Here is a 25,701-nt window from a genome sequence, read left to right on the forward strand (position 1 = left end):
AAAATCATCTTGAACCAAAACCAGCACAATTACAAGCAGATGGATAAACAAGAACAATGGGAATTCACAATTTAACCAGCAGCTAGTTATTTTAAAACACCTCTGGTACAGGAAAAACAAACCAAAAGACTTTTAGGGTGTATTGAGTGGGGCAGTGTGATTACATTAGTTAGAGGCTGTGAGATTCACCCCATCAGTGACACTACTGCAGGGACTCAATAGTTTCCATGATAATCACAGAAACAAAACCCTATCCAGCTGTAGCTGCAGAGGGGAGCCTTGAAAATAAATTCAGAGCTTTATGATTTGTGCTTTTTTTTTACAAAGAAAATTGTCTCTGACACAAAAAACCCCCAAACCCACAGCCTTGTCTCAAAAAATGGTAGATTCTGCCTCTCCTTAAAATAGTGTCTCACTGGTGAGAGTTGTCCAGGCCTATGAATGGACAGCTGAGACATTCCCAGAGTGTTCCCAGGAGCCAAGGCCAATGAGTACAGGGCAGCCAGCTCTGCTCTAGTAAACACTCTTATCCTTCAAAACCATGTGTCTGCTTACAAATTGTCTTTGGGGAATGGTTCTGGAAATCCCCTGCTTCTGATTTGTGCCTGGGAGTGGTTTGAAGGGTAGCTGGCAGCAGCCTTGAGGCTGCTAGGGACGCCTAACTCTTTAACACTGTAAATGATCATAATTCAATACTCAGGACTGTTCCCAGGACCTGTTTATTTCACAAGGATACATGTAGACTTAGAGGAAAATGGAAATGAAATATTTGGTTTGTTGAGAATAAAACTGCCAAATTCTACAGGGCATCTATTACAGAGATGGATTAAACCAGTGTCATATTATTGCCTGATGTAGGACTAGTAAACTCACAGAAGAATCCTTTTAGTAGCACTGGTATTACTTCAGAAAATCAACTTGTATTCAGGGATACTCCAGCACTCTTTCAATCGGAATTTTGCCAGCATCAGCAAAGAACCAAATTAATCTGCAGCAGACTCTAATGTGACCTATGAACCATATGAATTGGGTTTCATCGGCGATTATGGCCCAAACTGGGGAGCATCTGTTAATTTCTTCTCTTACTTTGTACATCTGTTGTCAGTCCCTCGTGTTTTTGGGAGCTGGATTTCCTTGCACACATACCAAAATGCTCACTTCAATCTCCTTCATACAGTTTTCTATGAAGACCTTGATTAATGCAGAAAGGGCCAAACCTGAAGAGAGACGAATCACTCCAGACTGTTGCTGGTTTCCAACAGCTGAAAACAAAGCTTTTAGACAATACAGAGAAAGTCAAAGCCACAACACCTATTTTAAAGGTTATCCGTCAGTGTCAGCAGCGGAAAATACATTCACCTCCACCACCCTAGTCTGTAATTTTGTCTGGGTGGGTGAAAGGCAAAGAGAGTACAATGGTTTCACCTCCCCTAGTTTATAATGATCCTGCCTTCCCCCAGTCAACCTACGCAGAGACATTTACAGCCATCAAATGTACAGACTGCCAGACCTAGGTGTGTTGGACTGCACCTCCAGGGATCTCAACCAGATGGAATTTTAGGAGAGGACACAGTTCATTTCAGAGCAATCCGAACGAGCAGCTTTCTTTTCTTTATTACACCATTGCATTTGGCAGCAATCCACCAGAGGCAGATTCTCTGCTCTCTAAGGAATGATCTGCCCACTCTGTCCATTTAACAGGATGTTCAGCTCAGAAAATCCAGTCGCTGATCACACATGTGGAGCAGATGTGCGAGCATGCGTAGCAAAATAAAAAATAAAAAATCCCAGCAGTGTACTGGGAGAAATGTAGCGTAACTACTGAAAAACAGTGACACAAAGGCTCTGATTCTGAGACAGTGGTTATTGTTGTTGTAAGGAGGATTTTTCTTATTACTCTTTCTTAGGGAGGAAAAAAAAGTATAATAAATCCTTTATTATTTTTCTCTTTGGAGGTCAGGGAGGATTATTCATGTTATACTAACGTGGCTTCTTTGTTTGATTTCATAGACTTCTCCTTACAAAGATATGATTCTAACTATTTTGACCAGACTATCTTGGGGCCCTACCTCTCAGGAACTGAGTGCTGGAAAACTTCCACTGGAAAAAAAAACACAGCCTTTTAAAAGAGAGGATATCAGAAGTATACATCTTTTATCCATGCCCCCACACTTGCATGTAAAGGGAGAGCACCAGCTGTTTTTCTCATGGTGAATAAGGGTTACTTGGGGAAATCTGACTTCCTGTTTTTACATGGACAGCTACATTGTTGCATGGCCAGTTAATTTTGGTTAGGTCAATAGAGCAAGTTTAATTATTGGAACCTACCTTATTCACTCAGGCTTCACACTGTACAGAAGAAAGAGGAATTTCTAGGAGTTCCAAACTGCACAGAAGCTGAAAAGCTCATCTTAATTGCATGTCCCCTGCTCAAACATGTATTTTTACTTTAATTTTTTTTGGTGTTTTTTTTGTTTTGTTTTTGGGGTTTTTTTTGGGTTTGTTTTTTTTTTTTTGGTGAGGGGATGGAGGCTGCAGGGATTTGCTGAATAGTGCACTTTGGGAGTGCAGACAAAATTCCTATCTTAGTTAAAAATATACTGAATAAAAATTTTATAGAGATTTATATTTTTATATACCTATATATGTGTACACATGTATATATATATATATAATAACCCAAACCACAAAAACTCCACAAGCTCCCAAATTAGCATATTTAAAACATTGGGGGCAGCATAACTACTCCTACAAATGTGGTGGGAAAATGGTCCATTTTGTCCACAGCAGCACAACTCAAAACAACAAAAGCTTGCGCAGTGTCAAATACAGAGAGCAATCTCATTCTCTTGCAGGAGGTACTATGAGCACACATCTCTCAAGCTGTGGTTCTCATAAGCAGATAACCAGGACCACTGGTGATGGTGGAATGAAATAGCAACTAATCCTGGGTACAATTCCCTAAGAAACCAGGAGTATTTCTGTCACTCTATGATGTTCATTTCTAATTTACTTTAACTGGAATGCTTAGGGTTTTTTTTTTTTATTTAGTTCAGTCACTGGCTAAGCCCCTTCCTCCATTTCATATGGTGTTACAAGCTATGGTGGATTTCTAAATCTTGGTCTTGGTTAATGCATCAAAGGACATATGGGCTGATTTCCTTCAGTTTCTCATAATATACATTTAGCCAGCTGCATGTTATTACATAACTTTAGACTTAAAGCAACCAGATCATTCTAGATACCGTGATCTATTTCTGTGTTTTTGATACAGTAATATTACAGTGGGAGAAACTCACCAGTGCTGTTACAAAGAAAGTTTGGGGTTTTTTTAAAATTCATATCCTTGTTCTTAATAAACATCCCAAAGAAAAATATTCAACACAGCAGCAGGCAGTAATAAAGAGGCAAAAAATGGCAAAACCACAGTACTGAGGAAACCTATGTGAAAACACTGGTTGTGTCTTCCTGGTTACAGAAAACAAATAGAACTGTTCAAAGTGCTTGCCAATAAGGGCCTGCCAAATAAAATATTGTTTTATGAAGTCAGGAAAAAACTAATTTTAAAGGTTATTGTAGGTTATTTGTGGTCACGTCTTGTGTTCATAAAACATGATGTCATCTTGAACCCTTCACTATTTTTATTTCAGCCCTATAGGTCTTTGTCTGAGGCACTATGTCAGCAATTGTAGAAATTTAGAAGTTATTGGAAAATGCTTACAAGAGTCTGTTCTACAAATTTAATAGGGATAAAATAAATTAGATACAAGCCAACTGAATGCAAGAAACCATCACTGCAGCTTTATTTTAGGTGAGTTTATTTACCTAATTCAGTAATTTGGAATGATGAGATCACACCAGTAGCATTAAATTTAAAATGAGAGATTTGGAGAACTGTTTTCCCTAATTTTGTTTGTTTCAAATTAGATTAGCACCACAAAACTGTGCATCATGGCATCTGATTCTCTGCCTTGCCCCTGAAACACTGGGGGAATGATTATGAAGGCCACTAGGATAAACATTATGTCACCTTCTGCTTTTTTGGTGGAAAGAATTTATTCACCTCAATGAGTGAGTCATCCCAGAGTGAATCTAAAGTATCTAGACAAACTGAAAGCTGATGGAGAGGACAAAAGTTAACGAGATGGTCATTAGGAGTTACAGACTTTTCCTGGCCACCATTAAAGTTTTTGCCTCATTTCTCTCTGTTCTATCTAATATTCACTGACCCATCATAAAGCCAGATGGAGCACATGAGATTTTGACTTTTTTTCAATCAGGAATTCCTGTAAATGGTTTCTTCTACTTGAAGCTACCTAATTAACAGCTGACTCAGGCTTGAGCACTTCCTTGAATGTTGTGGCTACTTTGGGGATTTCTTCTTTTTAGCCACTGACAGCCTCTTCTCTGGTGCTCTTACTGCTAAGGCAGTTTGTCAGAGCAAAGAAATGCTTATGATACCCCTTGTGCCCCTTTGGGCTTATGTGCCTACTAATTTTTTCATTAGGATAAGAATATCCCTCTAGTTCTCCTTCTCCTTGTTTTGTTTAGGTTTTGTTTTATGGTCATGGGAAGTGACTTGACATGAACTAAGTCTTAAAATATGAGATTTTAAGATAGTGGATGAATTGTTCTTCATCTTCTTTTTGAAGCCCTTGACTCTGTGCTATTCCAATGATGGTGGAAACATCCTGCACATGGAAGAAGCTGTGTACTGGGACCTGGCCCAAAGGGAGCAGTTCCTTCTGGCTTGGCTTGTTGTGGGAATGCAAGGAAATTCATGGTGAAATGAATCATGACATTCTCATGGGATACTACAGCATTCATTTCTCCTGGTACAGTTTCTCCATATTAGTCTCACTACTTTTCTCAAAATATGCCTGTCCTTAAATTTAAAGGGTACTCTATGTGGATCTTAGTGGCAGTGAGGCATGGCAGTCTATGTCACCAGCTAAAGAGAACAGGACTCCTACTCACATGGGAGGGAGAAGTACAGGCAGTTTTAGCCCATTTCAGCCCTCTCTCTATCCTAGGCTCCTGCAAGCAGTGAGGCAGTCTTCAGATTTTTTGAGGAATTTATGTAGCCCAGAGGCCAGGTCCAGTGCTCTGCTGGTGACAGCGTTGTTCAAGGTCCCTGAAACACACGTGGTTTGGCTCTGCAGCCCCATCTCCAGTGGGTGGCCTATTTGATGCCTGGGGTTGCCACTGACTTTTGGAGGGACAGCTAAAAAACTTCCTCATGGCTTCCAAAGGAAATCCTCCTTCAGTTGCATCTGAAATTTCCAGAGGCTCTTTTCACTTCATGAACCTTTCTCCTGCATAAAAGAGCTGCAGTCATAGGACAAATCTCACTCAATATATCTTACCTGTAAATGACTTTTTTTTTTCTCCTAGATCAGTTTCTAATACCCTGCTGATGTTTGTTTTTCTGTTATGCTGCCAGCTGGAATTGCTGATGCTATTTCCACAGTGCACTATAGTATTTGTGGAATGAATCTCAAGACCACAGTTTTTATTGATGGCTTTATCTTTTGTATTTTCTGGGCAAACTTCTTACTCTACCTACAGTTGAATCAAACTTCTATTCCCACTATCGGTTTCACTCCCCTCAGGTGCCTCCTATCACCCAGATTGTAAATATTTTTCTTTCTACCAAATACTGTGAAATTCATGCTTGGAAAACCAAGAAAAGCTTTCAGACAATTTGGGCTGAACTTAAAGGTTCTTCTGTTCTTGTGATTGATCAATAATATTCAAGTGCAAAAGAGGAAAACAAACTAAGGCAGAGGTTAACATTTGTTGTGGAATAAATTATGTTTTCTGGTGGTAAAAAATCTTAATTTGCTTGCTTTCCTCAATAGCTAAATTAAAGATAAGGCAAAAAATGTGACATGTTGAGCCACCATATTTGTGTGTTTCTTAAAAGAAACTTGAAGGGTCCCTATTACCATTTGGCTTCATTGGCTGAACTATTTGATCTCTATCTAGGAACATTTCAGCCAGCTAGTCTATTGCATTAAAAGTACAATTCCTAAAGCACCAAGCAATCACATAACTCAAATCTGGATTCAACCAGCTTCTATCCTTAAGCTATCCCCTACATTCACAGAGGGACTCATGGGGTTTTTCCAGGGGTTTTTGGTTAGGGTTCCCCCACATGTTTTTATGTGTGTGTGTGTGTGTGTGTGTGTGTGTGTTTGTCTGCTCATAGGATAAAAGAGATGAACTGTGCTGTTTTTAAAATGAGGTAAAAATAGTCAGTAGGAGATCTTAGTATTGGAGACCGTTGTGCCATAAGGACAAGGTAGGGATGGGACAGGGAGGAAAATAGTCCAGCTGCCTAACCACTGCTCTGTAATGTGACTGGAAGCATGTATTGTATAACATTAGAGCATAAAGGAGCCACAGCCCTTGCATCTTAATATGCATTCATGCCATAGCTAATAAAAATAAACCATACAGTATTTACCTTAGGACGTTGAGAATTGCCATCCTGGTGTGCCACAGAAAATTTGGTCTCGGTGAACTATTCCTGTGATGGGTACAAGTAAGAAACGAATGCTCCAGAATTCAAGCAAAAAGCCTGGCATTGATGAGAAAAATAATTCAGCCATTTCTCAGATGAATTATGAGAACTCATCTTCTGTATTTCTAACTCTTTACTTTTCTGGGGCAGTCCTCTGCAGAGGCTTCTTAATGTGTAGGAACTGTATAGCAGATATTAGTTGATAGGAAATCTGGTAGTATTTCTGCCCCTCTTCAGAGAAAGTATAGATCCTTTAGAAAAGGACTCCATCTTTGATGGGGTAGGATGGGTAGGGCTCCCTCCTGGATCCTACTAGGAACTGGCCTTCCTGACCACTCCTATGGGAATTTTCAGGAGGAGGACAGTTATGAAATTCACTGAGATGGATCCACCACTGGCCAAGGCTGACTCAGGCTGTGGCAGTGGGGATAACATATCTCTGGGATAACAGATTTCACAGAATCACACAGTGGGTAAGGTAGGAAGACATCACTGGAGGTCATCTAGTCCACCCTCCCTGCTCAAGCATGATCCCCTAGAGCATGTTGCTCAGGTTTGTGTCCAGATGGATTTTAAATATCTCCAGGGAAGGAGACTCCATAATCTCTCATGGCAACCTATTCCTGTGCTCAGACACCCTCACAGTAAGGAAGTCCTCTCAGGTGTCACTTCCTGTGCATCAGTTTCTGCCCTTTGCCTCTTGTCCAATTGATTAGCACCAACTCAGACTGGAGAAACTACATACCACTTCTCTTTTGCTTTTTCTTCCAGAACTGTACAAGCAAACCGTGTGGTGGTTTCAGCCTCCTGCATACTCGTGAAAAATTTGAATCAAAACCTTACAGCTGTAATGCTGAATGATACAACATAATTTTTTGAGAAAGCTCAATATTTCTGCAAGTAAATTGCAGCAAGAGAAATCCTGAAAACACACCACTCTAGTTGGAAGGGCAGCATTGAAAGGAGAAGATGATAGCAGAGTCCTGACAGTAGCTTCCTTTGACTGAGTTGAGCTAATTTTCCATAGATCCAATTCTGAAGGGCAGCCTTGGAGAGCGTCTTTTACAGAAAAACAAAAATTCCTGCCACGCTGGTGGTAGGACAAAGGAAAATGAAGACACAAGAGAAAGTTCTGCTCCCATCTCAAGTCAGTGGGACAAAGACAGTGAAGGCCATAAAACTGGGGCATCATGACAAAATGTATGGAACTTGCTCTGCATTAGAGCTTAACATCCCTTAACAGGCTCCTAAGAAAGACTGTCCTGCAGCTCACACACACAGGTGCAGTTACAGTCTCCTAGTGGAGGCAGAATTTCATCAGGATAGACAAGGATACTTTAGCCACTCTGCATTTGGTGTGTAAGAGTCTGAAGGACAGAAGCTCTCTAGCTGTGGTCCTGCTGCCACCACAAGGAGACAAATGAAGAGGCTCATCATTGGACTGGTCACAGTGGCGAGACAAGGATGCACCTTTGCTGTGTGAAGTGACAGCAGCACAAATGCATGCATCTGTCTTTGAGGAGGGGCTTTTGTTTAAGTCTGCTCTAAACAGCTATTTCACAATGATACAGTGAGGCCTGATGTGTGAATATTGCTCTGAAGACAGAAATCCTTTTGACAAGTGCTTTTACTGTTAATAAGTAATTGTTAGACATTATGTATTATGAAATTCTTCTTAAGAATATTTCACAAGTACTCAGAAAGAGACAAAAGCACACACATTTTATTAATTAATTTAGTTTCAGTAGCACAAGGAGGAATTTAACTCAAGTAGAGATATCTATCTATCTATCTATCTATCTATCTATCTATGCGGGTGTATGTATTTCTCAGATCAAAGACATCTTTAAAATATTCAGCAAAGAATGCTATTTCTGTTATTTGACTAAATCACTGATTATTATACAGATATAAATATAATTGCATCTCTATGTGGTTATTGTATATTTAGAATTTGTTTTTGCACAATTTTCATTTTTCACTGGGATTTGTATGTATAGCAATGAAAAAGAATACTTGATGACTCATGAGTGATAATGGGATATTTAATATTTTTGTCTCTTCATTAACATTCTAACAAACATCTGCCAAAACGCCTTATTTGTAAATACTATTCTGGGACTGTGTGATGAAATCTGCTTTGTTCCTGGTATTAATCTCAAACACAGGTCATAGAATGTGGCAGGAGCAGAATATTTGTGTGTCATAAATACAGTCATGGCACAGTGGAATTCATCAAAAGTTGCTCCTGATTTTATAGATAATTTCTTTCAGTGTATTTGAGAATTGTTCCAATACTGTGATGTTACAAACTCTTGATGCAATTTAAGGCTGCCATAGGCTTTTGCCCAAGGCAGGTTGGAGTTGGGTCAGTGCTGGGTAGGAGTGTTGATCGGCTGGAGGGTAGGAAGGCTCTGCAGAGGGATCTGGACAGCCTGGATCAAGCCCAGTGGCACGAGCTTCAACAAGGCAAATTCCAGGTCCTGCACTTTGGTCACAACAGCCCCAGACAGTGCTATAGGATGGGGGCAGAGTGGCTAGAAAGCTGTCCCATGGAAAAGGAGCTGGGGGTGCTGGTTGACAGTGGCTGAACATGAGCTATCAGTTCATGTTGTCATGTTGTCAGCAGATGGGCACATGAGCACATGAGCCAAGAGGGCCAATGGCAGCCTGGCCTGTCAGGTATAGAGTGGCCAGCAGAGCCAGGGAAGTGATTCTTCCTCTGTAATGGATACTGATGAGGTCAAAGGTTTAGTTTGGATATTTGGAAGTATTTCATCACAGAAAGGGTGATTAGAGATTGGAATGGCCTGCCCAAGGAGGCGGTGGAGTCACTGTCCCTGGGACATTTAAGGAATATGGTACTTAATGCTGTGGTCTAGTTGACATGGTTGTGTTCAGTCATTGGTTGGACTTAATGATCTTGGAGGTATTTTTCAACCCAATTGGTTCTGTGATCCTATGATTAGGACAGTCGCAGTAACATGTCTTAGCAAGCAATCCATTCAATTTACTTACTGCTTGCTGCATATTTGTAGCTCAACACAGTCTGCTCCATTTTAAGAGGACTTGTCTGAAGATACATTCATATATTCATATATGTGTGTATGTGTCATTACCACTATTCTGAAAGTATAGGTGTTAATCCCTAGCAAGTAACATCCTGTACAAGTGGTTTTGTACAACTTCTGCAGCTCCTTTGTTTCTCTTCAAGTTGACAGAGAGTCGTGGCACAAAGTAGGAAAATTATCATTGCCATATTTGTAATGCAAGAAATACTTAGGGATTTGTAATATTTAAGAGGCTATCTACTAGTAAGAATTATATTTTTAAGTCATCCAAAGTGAATCTAGTTTGTTCTATTTATTATGCAGCTGAATACTTAGCCTGTGGACAGATGTTCAATTTGCAGACAGCTGTGTTAGTTTAAGATGTTACTATCCCCAGCTGTTTGCAGCCAGCATTTACTGAAGGCCCCTGTCCATACAGTTATGCAGGGCTTTACTTGGGTTTCTGAGACTAGCTAGGGCAAGGTCATTTGGGCTGGTTCAAACCACCTGCAGTAGCCATTGCTGTTAAGAAGTGCTGAAGGCCATGAGCTATGACTCCTACTGTGTCTTTATTGTAGCGGAGAAGCGATTTCACAGTGGTGAACCCTGAGTCTTCTGGGAGCATCTTTGCTGGGCAGACCAAGTCCTTCATGGAAAGGCATCTGTCCCGAGTTTCCTGCACATAATCAACTACATATAGATCCTGAATAATCATCTCCTTCGTGGGTCTTCAGTGGGATGAGGTATTTGGTATGTAGGAAGCAATTCAAGTACCTAAAAAAATGTATATCTGATAAACATACACCTATAAATATCTAATGCCATTTCACTTTTTTTCTTTTTTTTTTTTTTTTTTCAGTTTGTAAGTCTTTCATATCTTAAGGTTAAGATGGCAGCAGACACCTATTTTTAGTAATCAGATTTTTCCCCCTCAGTGTTGAATAGCTCTCACTGACCAAGGGTATTTGTTTTGGAGAGCTACTAAAAATTTTTATACAGCACAGTCTGAATCCAGTGACCTAAAAAGTCAAGGATTACTTTAGTGATGTTTAAATAATTTTAAATTCTGAATTCTTTGTGAGGAAGATCCTTATAAGAGAGTATTATAAAAACAATGTCTCTATAGACATAATAAAATATTGCATTAGCCAGACCTTTTCCTAGAGGAAGTAAAAACAGTCTTTCTTGGTTAGAGCCCTGGAGATCTGTTTCTCATAATGTGATATTTAGGAGCAGCTATGAAATGTCAATATTAATGCTTGTATCCTTCTAATTTTACAGATAAAAAGAAAAAAACCCACACCACAAAACTTGAATTTTTTTCTCATTATCTCATATTTGACTGAGAAAGTTATGTGCCTGATAGCAGTGTGAAACAGATCCCAACAAATCCCTCTGTTCCCAACAGAGGAATCTTGAGATTGTCATATAAAAGCAAATGGCCCCTACATTACTGGTCTACACTTCTTAGATGTGGGATTGGGTCAGTTCTGTTGCACAAAACCCTTCGCTCCTGGACAGAGCACTTGTTACCTTTACTCTCTGGTTTGGACCTGTAATGGTGGAATCTTTTAGTTGCACTGGAGTTTGCATCAAAAAGTTGATGAAAGAAGAGGTGTAGATATTACACATTTACTGACCACTGTGTTCTCTAAGCAAATTTTCTCTACCTGAATTTATTTCACAAATCTGAGGGATAGTCTTTACAATTTCAAGCAAACAACTGAGTTTTAACTAAGTGATTCCACATGCTGGTTGAGAAAGGTCCTATATTTGCCCTTCAGTGCACTAAACCTACAAATCATGTTTGTAAAACCTTTTCTTTCTGTTTTTGACCTATCACTTTAAATTCAATGTATCTATTTTAGCTGCAATTTAAAACAAATTGTCCCAGCCTGATGAAGACTACTTGCTTTCAGTGCCAGAAAAGGGCATATGTCACAAGAAATAGTCTGCACACATACTTCACTGTTGCTTATTTGACAGATGACCTTGATATGGATCTCCACTGGGGGCTGAGGCTGCTTATGTCCATGTTTGGTTCAGGTTGTCTTGTTACTATTTCCTTCAACTAGGGCAAAGATACAAAGTTCCTCTAATTTTTGTCTCAATGCTCCTCAGCAGCGTCCAGAAAGAACAACTTAGTTTTTAAAGGGAGGAATCTGAGGCCAGAACTCCCATTTGCTGTGTACTCATTTTCAGTGAGTGCACCCAGAATCCAGATATCTCATCCTGTATTAAAATGGAATGAGATTCATGAAGAAGCTACTGTATATTTCCCATTGTCTGGCTATGTCCCTAAAATACTTGAAAAAATAGAAATAAAGGTTGGTATTAATATGCATACAGTCTTTGGGTCCCACATGTTTCTCACTTCAAGGCATAGTAATGAAATAATATTATAATGAATGACAGTTATATAGTCCATTACAGAGAAGTGAACCAATTTTTAAAGACACATGTTCTAGTGTCCCTTCTGTTTTAGGCATCGTGGGACATAGAGGGACTGAAAAACTGAGTTCAACAAAACCATGGAGGATGAGTGAGGATGGCTGTGTTACTGTGGGGTCACAGATTATGGCTGTGGACCAAGAAGAATAGAACTGAGCTTTCACTATAAAGCCACTGAAAATACTTAATATAAAAAGTCCCGTGTATTCTCCTTCATTTTTCCTGTCCCTCTCTGCTCCCTGCCTACAGACTGTCAACACTTATTAGTAAGTAAAACAATGCTTCTGATTATTTTGATGTAAATTGATAACCCTGTGACTTAAATTTAACTCACCTGATAGCTAAGACATTTTTATTTCAAAGGCATGAGCAATGCAAATAATAGAGAAACACATCTCTGAATTGTTTTGTGTCAAAAATGCTTTATTATTTTCTTGCCAATGGCACATATAAACTGAGGATATATATGTTTAGATATGTGTCTCACCTATAAGCAGGGCAGCCAGATTAACAATGTTATTTTATTCCAATCATTGTGAGTTCAAGTCCTTTGGGGGAAAAATATTCTTTTTATATGCTAAGATGGTTTAAACCAAAACTTTCCCAGTTGCTTGATGTTCAAGAATCTTGAGTCACATGGTATTTTTGTTAATTTTTAAGTAAACCCACATTTTCCACAATATTTTAAGATGCTTTTTCTATGATACTGTGCGTATGGTATTTCATACTGGGATGACAACATTAGGAACACATTCAGTGGCTGTTTAAAACTTTATCCAGACAACAGCTCAAAATTATGCATTTCACACTATGGAAAAGGAGTTACAGAGTGAGAGTGGGCTTCTTAGAGACCCACTGACTGGACTAAAATACCTTTTTAAAAATTACCCTTAAAGCAAGAATATATGGCACTTAATGCTTTGTATATATTGTTGCTAAGTTTTTATTATAGAGGTAGAAAACAATATTATTTTCTTTGATTATTAGTGTTTACTCTGTTTCCATTTTGTTGCATACTTTTGCCATGATTCAGCCTCTAGAAATAGACATATTCTTCTGGGCTTCTAATGCTCTAACATCTTGGCTCTCACAGTGAACAAACTTATTTAGCACCAAGTTGCCCTACCTACAAAAATTATTTTTGAAGATTTTATGATTTGGAGTTGCATTAATCTGAATGATAGGCTCTCCTCAGCCTGCTTAGCATTATACCTCATTCAATAGACAGTTTAATGGATGATCCACAGCAGCACATTACATTTTTGAGCTCTGGGAATTACTCTGCACAGCTCAAGATTTGGGACTGGATTTGGTGGCTGAAATCCAAAAGCTTTTTCCTTTTTTTAAGTACCAAACATTGCCTCTTGCCAAGTGGGATCATTTTCCCATCTGTTGAAGGGTTTTCTGCCCTTGGTAACAATATCCAGTTTTTCTGGCTCCTTTATGCTCACACTAGTATAAAATAGAAGTAACATTATTTAGCAGTAATGTCAGTAAGCAACTGAAGTTAAAGGCATCAGGGAATCAGACCTATAGGTGTGAAGGACCAAAAGAAGGCCTGTCTGCATCTGGAGGGGCTTAATATAACCTCCATTGTTTCCACCTCCTTTCAGTAGATGATGTTTCATTTAAAAATGGTTGAGGACTCTTCTCCTGTGATGCTTTCTTGACCAACACACCAGCTGCCTTTGGCAAGTTGGGAGAAGAATAAGCTGTGACTGAAGCCTTTGAGAGAAGTGTTTATGTCACATCCCTAAGGACTCCTGAATGTAAACCCCTAGTTTTCAGTGTGGAGAGTGCCAGGGACACAGCATGCCCTTTAATACTGCCCAAGTACTGCGGCTTGATAAGCCCCGAGCTTCCCAGAGTGACAGAGTGAAAGGAGAACAGGCTGTAACGGGACAGGCTGGTGACAGCTGAGCTCAGCCAGGCACAGCTGGCTGCCCCAGAGGTGGATTGGCCTAGGGGAACACCAGGCACGCCAAGCTGACCTGCTGGGACTTGTTGAGCTGCTGAACTGAGTACTGGACTTGCCACAATGCAGTCCTGAGAAGACTATTTGATGTTGGATCCTGAGAGTTTAAATCTCTGCTGTGGTAGAATATGCATTAAAAAGGGATAATATGTATAAATACGGATACACCAAATATAATATGTTTTAGTACTTTAAATGCACAGACTCCAAAGAAATTGCTCCAGCTGTTATTCCCTGATAACTGGAAAATACATTTGAAATGTCATTTTATGTGGCTATTTTTGTCACAACACATTTCAGAACAGCTGTCATAACATTGGGAATTTACTTCCACAAATATATTCCAAAAATTCCTTTATCTGGCAGCAAAAGATTCAAAAGCAGAGACTACAGTCCACCAGAGCAATATTCCAAATGTACATGATAAAAATACCCCAAACCTTCTGGTTATTACTGGGTTAATCAGAACTCTTCTGGAAAGTACCAAAAATTGCATGTAGATGTTTCAAAAATCACAGACATATTTTGAACATTTCCACTGGGTCAAAGCAAAAATAACTATACATCCTTTTTAGGTGATTATATTCAGAAGACCGATCTTGCTAGAGTGACTTAACACATCCATTACTGCAATTATAATTTAGTGATAATTACTCTGTAGAATTCCAATGTTCTATTACCACAAGTGAGGGCCCATGGAGGAAAATGGCATCTCCAGGGCCTTGGAATGAGTGACTGTGATTTTATAATTTCCAGGCTCATTACACTTAGTTTGGGAGAAGCTATACATGCATTGTGTAGGTTAAGAGCCCTCTCTTTGCTGATTAAAATGAAGCACTGTCATTGACTTATCAGATCCAGTATGTCTAATTAACATGGAAAATAAGTTTGACCTTACACTGGTTGAGACAGATGACTTCCTTACACAAGTTCTAAACATTCATAGGCATTAAGCCAAGGCTTAAAAGCAATTTGTGTTTTATGAAAATCTATTTAGGGTTCCCTTCAAATAGAATAAATCAAAACAAAAAAGCAGAAAACAAACAACCTCTTCACACAATTCATGTCTTCAGAGTCAGAATATCAGCCCTCTGTGATCAGTATGTGTCCAAATCCATGCTGACATGCTTTGGGGATGTAGCCATCAATGCCCCAGAGACCACAATCAGTGCAGTACTTCAGAGAGGCCTGTTTTAGGACTGAGAAGGCACACATATGAGTTATCAAAACCTTCCTTCTTTTCATGTTTTGGTCCCTCAGTGTGATCGTCAAGACATGAGAAGCATTACATTTGTCCATAAGCAGAGCTAAAGATATGAATATTGTAGGGATATGTTACTTCTCTAAGATGTCTTATGGCTGTGACTTTAACCAGCATTTGAACCAAGAAAAGGCACAAAATAGATCACATAAATATCTGTAATTGCTTTCACAAGAACACAAATCAGCCAAGTACTTGATTTCTCACTTTCTTTGTATTTTCACAAGGAGCTAGGACCTAGCTGAATACCTTCACTTTCCCTCCTGCAGCTCTTGGCAGGAGGTATGAGGAGGAGGACACACTTGTCAGCTTATTTGATGTAATCTGTGGTCTGGTTTTGCCTAGACATTTGCTTGAAATGACAAAGATTGGAAGCTACAGCTACTTCCCAACTCTTGCAGGCACAGCTGCTAGTTCATAAGGCAAGAACTACACAGGAGGAAGAGGAAGGACTCTTACTATCATGACAGATGGGGTAGATGTATACCATAACATTATAAAAGGAGAAGGGTTGAAAGAGAAAGAAAAGAGCTACTGCTTTTAGAGATAGTCACTGAAAATCTGACTGAGTCTTTTCATCATGCCCTCATTTTCACCTCAAGGGAGGATCTGTTTTGCTATCTTTATGAATTTGGCCACCCCAAGGGGGATGTTGATGGTCTCATTGTGTTAAAAGTCAGCCTTGTCTGCACTGATAGAGAGATCTAAGACAGCTCTGCAACAGACCTTGATTTCCAAAAAAATATTGAGCTACAACACTTAAAGGGCCTTCAGGTTATCCAAAAATAACTAATAATTTTTTTTTTCAGATGTTGATGCGCCTTTGTTCAATGACAGATTTCTGGAGGCAAATGTTACAGAGTAAACTAATGAACCATTTCTTGCAACACTTTCAGTTTGGGTTCAAACCGGAAAGCACAGCTCCAAGTTCTACTGCCTTGGGGATATTTTTCAATGTGAGGTTTGGATCCAGCCCACTATAAAGAGCCTCTATACATGCAAAATTTTGAGATTGCTGTAGGTTTGGACTCTATCCACTGTTAAAGTTCAAAAGGTTTTGTCTGCATATTTTGACGTGGGCCTATCTCCATTTTAGTTTTGGAAACAAAAAAGCCCCAAATACACATCTGAAAGAAAATCCCCTTGCAAATATGCAACTTGCCTATCATATGCAGAAACAATTTCAAGACTCTCAGTCCTCCAGGTAGTTACTTATGCACTGACACCCATTGTTTTCAGTGGACTCCATGGGTAAATAATTATGCACCTGGGAACAGCCATTTGCAGGATCAGGCTGTTGTAAAATAATATGCTGATGAAAACTTAAAAAGTAGCTTAAACTCTTGATTGGATTGGTGTAGACTGTGAGCAAATGCTGTCTGGATGCAGGCTATTGTTACTCTCATTTTAGGAAGTAATTTAAAAAAAATTACATTTCTTCACCCTTAATTTCCAGGGCATCTTCTGCTCCCCCTTCTAGGAGGAGACAGTTTGTGAGTGCATGTTAGCAAATTCAAATGCTACAAATGAATTTTACAGTCCTCAGTGCTGGTTATTCTCACCTCATGAATCCAGAAGTGTCTATGAATTTGAAGGATTGTTTTGGGGGGATGATCTCATCTCCCAGCTTTACATATTCTCTAGTTTCGTTTTCCCCTGCAACTCATTCCATGAAGTCAGCTAGCAAGCCAGACTTTCCAGAAAAGGACAAACTGCTATTGCTTTTCTTCCTGTTCCTTTATGTTTGCTGGTTCTATTCATCATCTTGCTGTGAGGCAATAGTTTTTGTCCAGGGGTAGCAGTTATTTCTTATGTTTTTAAAATTTAATGCACTTTTCATGTTCTCAAAAGCAGTTTTACTATTCCACAGATCAAATAAAATCCAACTTTCGGAAATGATACAATGAAAGCTTCAGCTTCAGAAGCACAGCTGTAAATGAAGTTTTAATTACCACTTTAGATAAAGGGCTGAAAATGTCTAGCTAGTGAAAATGCAGTAAATTTGAGAGGTCAGAGCAATAGAGAATGTTTCTGTCTTCCAGTATAACACATAAGGTTAGGAGACATTCCTGTGAAGCAGACTGTATGTGATGTGTGACCAAACATATTTCTATTTTTATCACAGAGATAGTGAAAAGTGAACAATACTCTTTCCTTTTGTTATTAAATCCTTTCTGGCTGACTGTTTTACCATCTTTAGTTATTTAATATATATTTTTTTTTCTGGTAAAAGGAAAGATTTTTTTTTTTTTAATAGTGTGAATTCTTTCAAACCTTTCCTGTGTGAAGCTCAAGAAAAATTTGCAGATGTCAGGAACTAGTTCTGGAAGTTCACAATAACAATTTTAAAAGACCATAATGAGAGTTACAAAAAAATCTCCTCAGAACTTCCCTATAGGCCAAGTTTCATATTCTTGTTCCAAAACATGAATGTCAGAAAGCTTCTCAACATGTTCATCAGGCCTTATTTCACAGGAACGAAACAACTTTTTTCTTCCCAAGAGCTTTTCTTGGAAAGAGACACTGTATTTGTAAGTTTGGAAAAAAAAAACCCCAAAAAAACAAACCCAGAAGTGGGTCATAGGACAACAGAAAAAAACATGGAAAATTACAGCCCCAAACAGTTAAAGATTTACAGGTCTATAGGCAGGTGGCAAGAGGGTCAGATCCTGGAGTAAGTTAATGCAGTTTCAATAATAGGTGGTATTATTAGCTCAGCCTGTAACTGGTATTCTTATGGGATGTCAAATATGGGATGTTACGGAAATATTTCATTATATAATAAATGGGCTTCTCTGAACGAAATCTCTCAACCTTTTGCCACTGACTCATCAGTTGTTTCTGAAACACTGTGTCTCTGACATTGCTACAGAGACTGCCAAAAGCTGGATCAACCAGCTCCAGCTGGTATTTGTGATACAAATGTATTCCCAAAGGGCATTTGCTTTATTTTAGTTTTCACTATACCCCAGTTATGCACTCGTTCAGGTTTTCTGTTTTGTGCACTTAAGGGCAATGCAGTTCAGGAGGGTTTTGAAAAGTGTCTCAAAAGTCAAGATAAGTAATTATATTAAGAAAACATTATCTGGAAATTTTGCTGTGGCTTTTTACCTACATTTAATAGTGATTCCAGAAACCCCCCCAAAAGCCAAAACCCCAACCAATCCCAACCACTCTCACAATAATTTTGTTTAATTATAACACAGCAAAGACACACAAACTGTTTTATTGCTGATTTTGCGAACAATAGAGCATACAATAATATTCTGTGTTCCTATTATATTATGAAAAGCCTGTCTGATAGTTCTCTTACTCAGTTTAGAACAGTTCAGAAAAGGACAGAAGAAACAGAAATCACACAGACCTATAATATTTCCTAGCATCCTATTAAAAACTGTCAAAATATAACTGGAACTGTCTTAGAGGCCGAATGACTCAGAGGCACACATTTTTAATGACTGCCAGCCAAAAAAGGCAGAATAAATGGCACAACATTATGGCTGTGCTGGATCAGTGAAAGAAGTAATGCTTAATTTTACAATCAGTCTTTGGGATTCACTGTCACAGAATGCCAAAACTTTACACAGGTTAAAAACCAGAATAGTTCATTCAGGAAAGAAAAGTCCAGCAAGAGCTACAAAACACGAGAGTAAAACTCTACCTCAAGTACTCCTTAATGTCATAATGTAAGGAAAATGTTGTGTGAGAGTCTCCTGGTAGCATGCTTCTCCTCCTCTTACACAGGAACAGGAGAGGGGAGGGAGTGTGCCCATCTTCCCAGCACTACTGGTGCATATATATATACACATATAACTGTATATATCTAAATGTATTACTATGTATAACATGTATAACATGTTCCTATGAATCAGAGGCTCAATAGCTCATAACTGTATTATGAGAAGAGAGGGAAATCATTGCGTGCTGGCACTGCAGTGGAATAGTCAAGTCCTTGGTGTGTTTCTTGATTCTTCTATCCCATTTTCCTAGATTAGATATACCAAGGTCTCTTGACCTTTCTATGGTGCCAGTCCAAACACTCTAGTATGGAAAATACTTCATTTACCTCCTTTCAGTTTGTACCTGTATCATCCTATTACAATTCCTGGTTCTATTTCTGTTGGTATTTTATTGCTGGTTAGGCTCCTGCAACAGGAGATATACACAGACCACATCAAAGAAGAACAAAATGTTACTTGCAAGTGGGAACTACTACTCTAACAGTAGCAATGACTTTTCTAACATCTGTTGTTTTTCAAAGCATGCTGTGCATTTTTTACGCTACCTATCTATGAGCAGAGACTGGTTTTTCCTGAAAATTCCTTCACCACAGCAAAGCCAGCAACATGAAAAATAACCTCACAAAAGCAAAATAATAGGAGATTCATAAATAGGACTGCACTGGTGTTTTTCAGAGATGGCTCTGAAATGTTGTGCAGCTCATCACCTGGGCTCCTTTTTTCCCATTTCTTCCCCATGCTGTTTGCTGGGCTCCCATGCCCACACAGGCCCAATATACATGCTCAGATAAAAATCGAGGGCTCAGCACTGATGAACAACTGCTAATTTCTTTTGCCATCTGATCACAGTTTAGCTACTACTGTATACTGTTTTCTGCCAGTCCTTAATAAAGAAATCCAAACAACAACATTCATTCTGCACATTGCCTACGTTGACCACGTCTTTGATGAAATAGCTGACCCTGTATTTCTGAGAGAAGTTATTTTCAGTAATAAAGATCCCATTTTTCTGGTATCTGGGGAACTGGAATTGGCATGATTTATTTCTTTGGAAACAAGTAGCGGTTAATAAGTGAAGATTTGAGGTTATTATTTAAAATGTTATGATATTGGTGTTCAAATGTATTTTACGTGGTCTCCTCACACTTCCAAGTAGTTCTGTTGCCTTTTTGTGACTGAGTGTTGCCATTCACTTCTTGAAGTAGGTAACAAGAATTGTGCATTCCTTCAAATAGAAGAACATCCCCAAAGGCTTACTTCAAGTTCTGCTTTGAATTTAAACCCAAAGTTAAAAATCTGATTATTGCATCTTCTTTTTAAATGTGCTTTTAAGTCTGTTCACATGTGGAAAATATTTTCAGTTAGAAAAACACAGTTAATGTATTTATTCCTACAAACAGAGTATGTGACACGTGGTACAAGAAGCTTTCATATGTATGAAAGCTATCCATATGAGTTTTATTGCTCCTGCTGTTTCTTATGTAAGTCTGTTGCTGATGTGGCTAAATAAAATTCGGCCCATCTATCAGTTAGCAACAGACAAGGACTTATGAATGCATATCGCTTTCCATAAGCTCATAGAAGACCTTTTCTCTAACCACTGATATCCACTTAAGAACCACATTTTACTTCTTTTTGTTGCCGGTGTTTTGGTTTCTTTTTCCCCTTATGTGTGGTTCTTTGTTTGTTTGTTTTCTTGTTTTTTATTTTTGTTTTGTATTGTTGTTTTTTTCTGCCTTCTGTGTCCTTAATGTTAGTTTGTTAAAGAGTCTGTTACTGTACATGGTATTGGCCAAAGTCTTATTCCATTTTAGAAACTGCAAACTTCATTTAATTCCTCGGGATTATATGGAGCTGTTTCAAATTTATAGCAGTAAAAGGAAGATGAGAATTCTGCCTTCAGTGCTCATCTGCTCTGTATAAACTCCCTGAACTTGCAGAAAAGGGTCTTAAATGAACATTCAGGTAACTGAATGCTATTGACCCTGTTAAGAAAGATTATTATCATTATTGTTGTTGTTACTATTTCTTATTCTTATATAAATAGAATTTAAAATAAAATTATAAATTAAAATAAATAAATAAAAATTAAAATAAATAAAATTATAAATAGAGTTAAACTGAGAAGGACATGGTCACATGCTCTTTTAGGCTACTGACTTCACAAAACCTGGTAAGTGGATTAAGGCAGAGTAAGCAAGTGGAGTTTTCAGTCTAGTGCTGGGAAGAATTCAAGGTCAGGTCTGTTTTGATGAGTTCATCTTGGTTCCTTCAGTCATCCTCACTGTGGGTGGTAACTGTCTGAGTTCCCCAAAGTGTTTACACTTGAAGTCATCTTAAGACAGGTGGATTTACTTTGAGTCCTGCCAATTTGATATTTATTTTCCTTGAATTCTACCATAGTCCAAATTGTCCTGCTGTTACCTTATGAAGAGAGATACTTGCCAGAAACCTCCCCTTCCAGTACCTCTGTTGGAGATTTCTTACATTTAAAAGGTGTTCCTTATTGATTCCTGGATTATTTACTAAAAAATCCCAAAACCCACGACCACAAACCAAAAACAAATAAACAGGCTCAAACAAGCAAACAAACAAATAAACCCTGACAAACCCCAAAAGTTTTGCCTTATCTGTATAGGGTAGTTCTCATGTGGGGAATCAAATCTCTCAAACAAGATGGTCACTTGCTGCCCTGTACACAGCAGGGACAGCTTTAGATGTATTAGGTGAGACTTCTCAAACTGTGAAGAATGTGGTTCTACAGGACTCTTAAGCATATCCACAATATATTGGTCCTGATGAACTACCTGCTAAACATCTCCTAATTGTTTTAATTACATACAGAAGACATGATCATTTCTTCAGCTGCAGTTTCTCCCATCTCTCCAGCCTGTCCGTGGTCTCCTGCCAGCCCGTCGTTCTTACCTCTATGGGAGAAGCCCTGGGCCCAGGCAATTACTGACTAAGTGCTCTGGGACAGCACACAGGCACAAACTTCATACCCAACTATACCACATTTACCACAGGGTAAACTTGAATTCAATCCTTCTGTCACATTTATAACTTGAATTTCAAAGCCCTTGCCACATTAGAAAGAAAGTGCTTATTACAGGATTTCTGGTAGTTTCTTAGGGCTGCTTTATGGGTTCTCTGATGGGGTTTATGTAGACAAAAGAAATGATGAGCAGCTCTGCAAGGGACTGTTTTGATACAGTTGGGAATTTTAGCTGTCTTTGTGTTAAAATTTGGAGATGGCTCCTACACATTCTTCTCACTGCCTAGAAGTTAGGCAAAGAAGAGAAAGGCAGTTAAGCTTTAGAGAAGAATAAAGACAATAAAAGAACCCAGGAAGAGATTAGAAAATAACAGAAACGCCATTTGAGAGAAAATGAAAACAGTTGGTACATGACTTGAAGGCATTTCAGCTTCTCAACGGGTTGCACGTGTAGACAGCTTTGACACAAATATTTGCTTGCTTAGATTTATAACAAAATGTACCCAAAAGGGTGACAGGCATTACTGTAGACTCGGGCACTGAGGTTACCCAGCCAAAATAGCAAAAATACAGGGAGTTCTGGGAGCACATGAGGAGTACATATGCACTGCTGTGCTTACCCACTTTCCCATCTACACAGAAACACACATACATGTAATTCAAGTGTATGTGCCCTGGTATCTTTCCCAAGCACCTCACATTTTAAATGATGTATATACACACCTAGATGTATGTATGAGCATGCATATAGGTAATTATGCATTTACTGTACTATACATTCACACGTTCTATGTTTGGCATTGGTATATTTCCCAAAATGTATCCCTCTTGGACCCAGAACACCTCTTATTGTGTGTCAGGGGCAGCAGTGGCCACCAGGATTCAGCCACAGCTGCAAGTGGTGTTCCTCTTTCACCAAATAGTACCCAAGGGAGAGCAATGCTGCCATGCTTTTCTGTCTTCAAGTATGAAAAATCCTCTCACTTTCTTCTGGGGCTGGGGTCAGCTGCGAGCCATCATCTGGGGAATTTAGAATAGCATGTATAATTTAATGAAATTTAAAGTGATTTAAACTCCTAAAACATGCAGGATGGAAAGTGACTTTACATATTGGATGTGTACATGATCTATGGCTTGCAAGATACAAGTGACTGGGTGTGTGCAGGGCCAGGAGCGCTCGGAAGGCTGGCGCTGGGGCTGGAGGTGGGCCAGGCACCCAGTGCGGCTGCTGCAGCGTTGGGGAGTGTTTGTGTCTGGGGGCTTGGCACAGCCCCACGGCGAGGGCTGTGCCAGACACAGCACAGCTCCACGTTCCCCAGCCACTGAGCTTTCTAAATCTGGAGTTTTGTTTCAGGGCTGCCTCTTGTAATGATGGGAAGATTATCTGCTGTGGTTTATGCATGCTTGTCTATGACACAAAAAAGGATTTTTGTAATTCTGTAGATTGTTTCTGTTTCTCTTTTTGCTATGGTCTTTTGGCTTCTCTTGTTTGTTTGCTTTTCTTTTTGTGTGTATGTCCTTTTCCTTTCATGCTTTTTCATTTTCTCTTTTCTTCCTTTGCCTTGCTACTGTAAGGGTTGAAGTGAGTGAGACTCATAATACTTACACCCTAAATTTGAGGTCACTTAGTAAAATATTTACTGAGCCTCAGGGTCTGGTCTGGTCTGTTAAAAAACTTCTTTATCATGAGAAGGACTTAAAGCACAGATGCCAGTATGATGTTCATTAAACTTCCTCTTGAAAAATTTAAGATCAATGTAAACATTAGTCCTCTACAGTCTTAAGTCTGGCTGGCAATTTATTTCATGAAAAGTTACCTTAAAAAAAAAGTTGGACTGATTTCATCTCACCTTGCTTAAATCATCTACTGTGTAGATGTTTACCCCAAGCTTGTCCCCACAGCCTCGTTTTATGGCTAATGCAGTGAAATTGGCACATTCCTCCTGAGATTTATTAGGCTGATTTCAGACTAAGAAATCGCACCCCAGAAGATCTTGACTATTGCATGACTTGCTTCAAGATGACTTTTGCTCTTAATATTATGGCTGCACCAAACGGAAATTGAAGGACATCAGTAGTTTGAAATCCAGTCCTTACGAGTGGGTAATAAAATATAATTCAAAAATCGGCATTGATCTGATTACCATCAGATCATCATGTACTTTGATTATTTAATGCTTGCTGACAATAAATTCTACATTGTCTTTTTGGGTTCCAACATCAGCTACAGAAAGATACCATCTTTCTCTTAACTCCTTCTTGTGGTAACAAAACATATTTGGGTTCATTATGCTCACTGAAAAAACCTCTAACCTAAAAAGCATCAGTTTCCTGTCAATTAGATTCACTTATAAGAAATCTTAACTGAATAAGTGTTTACAGTGATTTATATTTGCAGATGTTTGTCTACTTAACTATTAACTCCTAAAATCTCTCACTGAAAAAGCAGATTATATCAAGAGGTGTGATTCATCAATAGCGGTTTCAAACCAACAGATGTTGGTTAGACTGACATCTGTCAGGAATATTAATTTTCTTTTTTGCTTGACATTCTTGCTGCTGTTTTCCTACATTTTTTAAATGAAATTTTTGTATAAATAAAATCCATATATTTTTGTCAAGTTTAGTAATGCACCTCCTAGGGAAGACATGGAAATTAGCTAAATAACTCACTAACGAAAAAACGAGATTTAAACTCAAATGATCCAGCATACATATGCATAAGAAAAACCTCTGCTCATGATTGGAGCTGAGAACCTTTTGGCTCCTATAATAGATAAAAACTATTAAAGTTTCTTCAAACCTTAAAAAATTCAGGCTTTTCCCAAGCGTGTCACAAGTGGTCTCTGCTGTGGCCCTGTATTTAGCCACACGGAACACATGGTGCCTTGCTGTTGGACAGCTTCAGACAAGCTCTAGCAGTGGAATGAGGATGTGCTCTGGGGAGAACCCCCAGCTCGCTGTGGCACACAGCTCTGGTGATAACCATGGCTGCACATGGGATGCAGGCAAGGAGAGCTTTCAGCTCATGGCCTCTCAGATGGAAATTTAATGTCCTTCAGCAGCACCCCTGTGTGAGATCCTAAAGATGCCCTGATTGTTAGAGCTGGTTGAAACTTTTCCAGTGGAACGCTTCTCTGTTGGAAAATGCTGATTTTACAGAATTGAATCATTTCACAGGAACATGTTGATTCCATTGAAAGCTTCAATGGAAAGCAGGCAAGGCAGGCTGTCCAGGAAGCCTGTGCTCCTGGTTGCATGCCAGCCTAGGCTTCCCTGGCTCCCTGCTCCCCAGGCAGCTGCTCCTTCAGCTTCCTGACACCCCAGCCAGGCCTCTGCCTCGGCAGTGGGGTGGCTGGGGGGAAGGGAAACATAAAGTGGGGCGGCACTGCTCCCCTGACAAACACTTCTTTCCACAGAAGAGAAAGTCTGTTTTCTAGGCTGATCCACCAGCAAGGTGGTACTGACAGTATTTGCTTTCTTTTTGCTTGCACATCACATACTTACAAATATGATCATAGGTAGAAAGAATTCAGTACATTCACACTGAAGTTAATGATGCAGCTGTTAGTGCCTGAAGCATTTATTCCCTATGATATGTACTAACAAAAAAGACAATTCATTGTGCACACTGTCATAATGGTGAAAACAATTCACATTTTGTCTCTGGACATACACAGAGTTGTCCCAGTAGAAACCCACC

The 25,701-nt window shown here is 39.1% G+C and overlaps 1 protein-coding gene across 3 annotated transcripts in view; it reads left to right on the top strand.

The window, feature by feature from the left end:
- The window catches only part of CRPPA (CDP-L-ribitol pyrophosphorylase A), a 156,132-nt gene that overhangs the window by 122,353 nt on the left and 8,078 nt on the right, over nucleotides 1-25,701 (top strand). The window contains exons 18-19 of one of the 3 annotated variants that reach the window (XR_015277626.1): nucleotides 3,651-3,811; nucleotides 7,298-7,605. The exons of 1 other annotated variant lie outside the window; for it this stretch is intronic. The gene's annotated coding sequence lies outside the window, so the exon portion shown is untranslated. Of the gene's footprint in view, nucleotides 1-3,650; nucleotides 3,812-7,297; nucleotides 7,606-25,701 lie in introns of those variants that run through there. One more of the 3 variants, XR_015277612.1, reaches the window with a different exon arrangement.

The sequence above is a fragment of the Cyanistes caeruleus genome, chromosome 1 (assembly GCF_971803275.1).
Source record: "Cyanistes caeruleus chromosome 1, bCyaCae1.hap1.1, whole genome shotgun sequence".
In the NCBI taxonomy this organism is placed as follows: Eukaryota; Metazoa; Chordata; class Aves; order Passeriformes; family Paridae; genus Cyanistes; species Cyanistes caeruleus.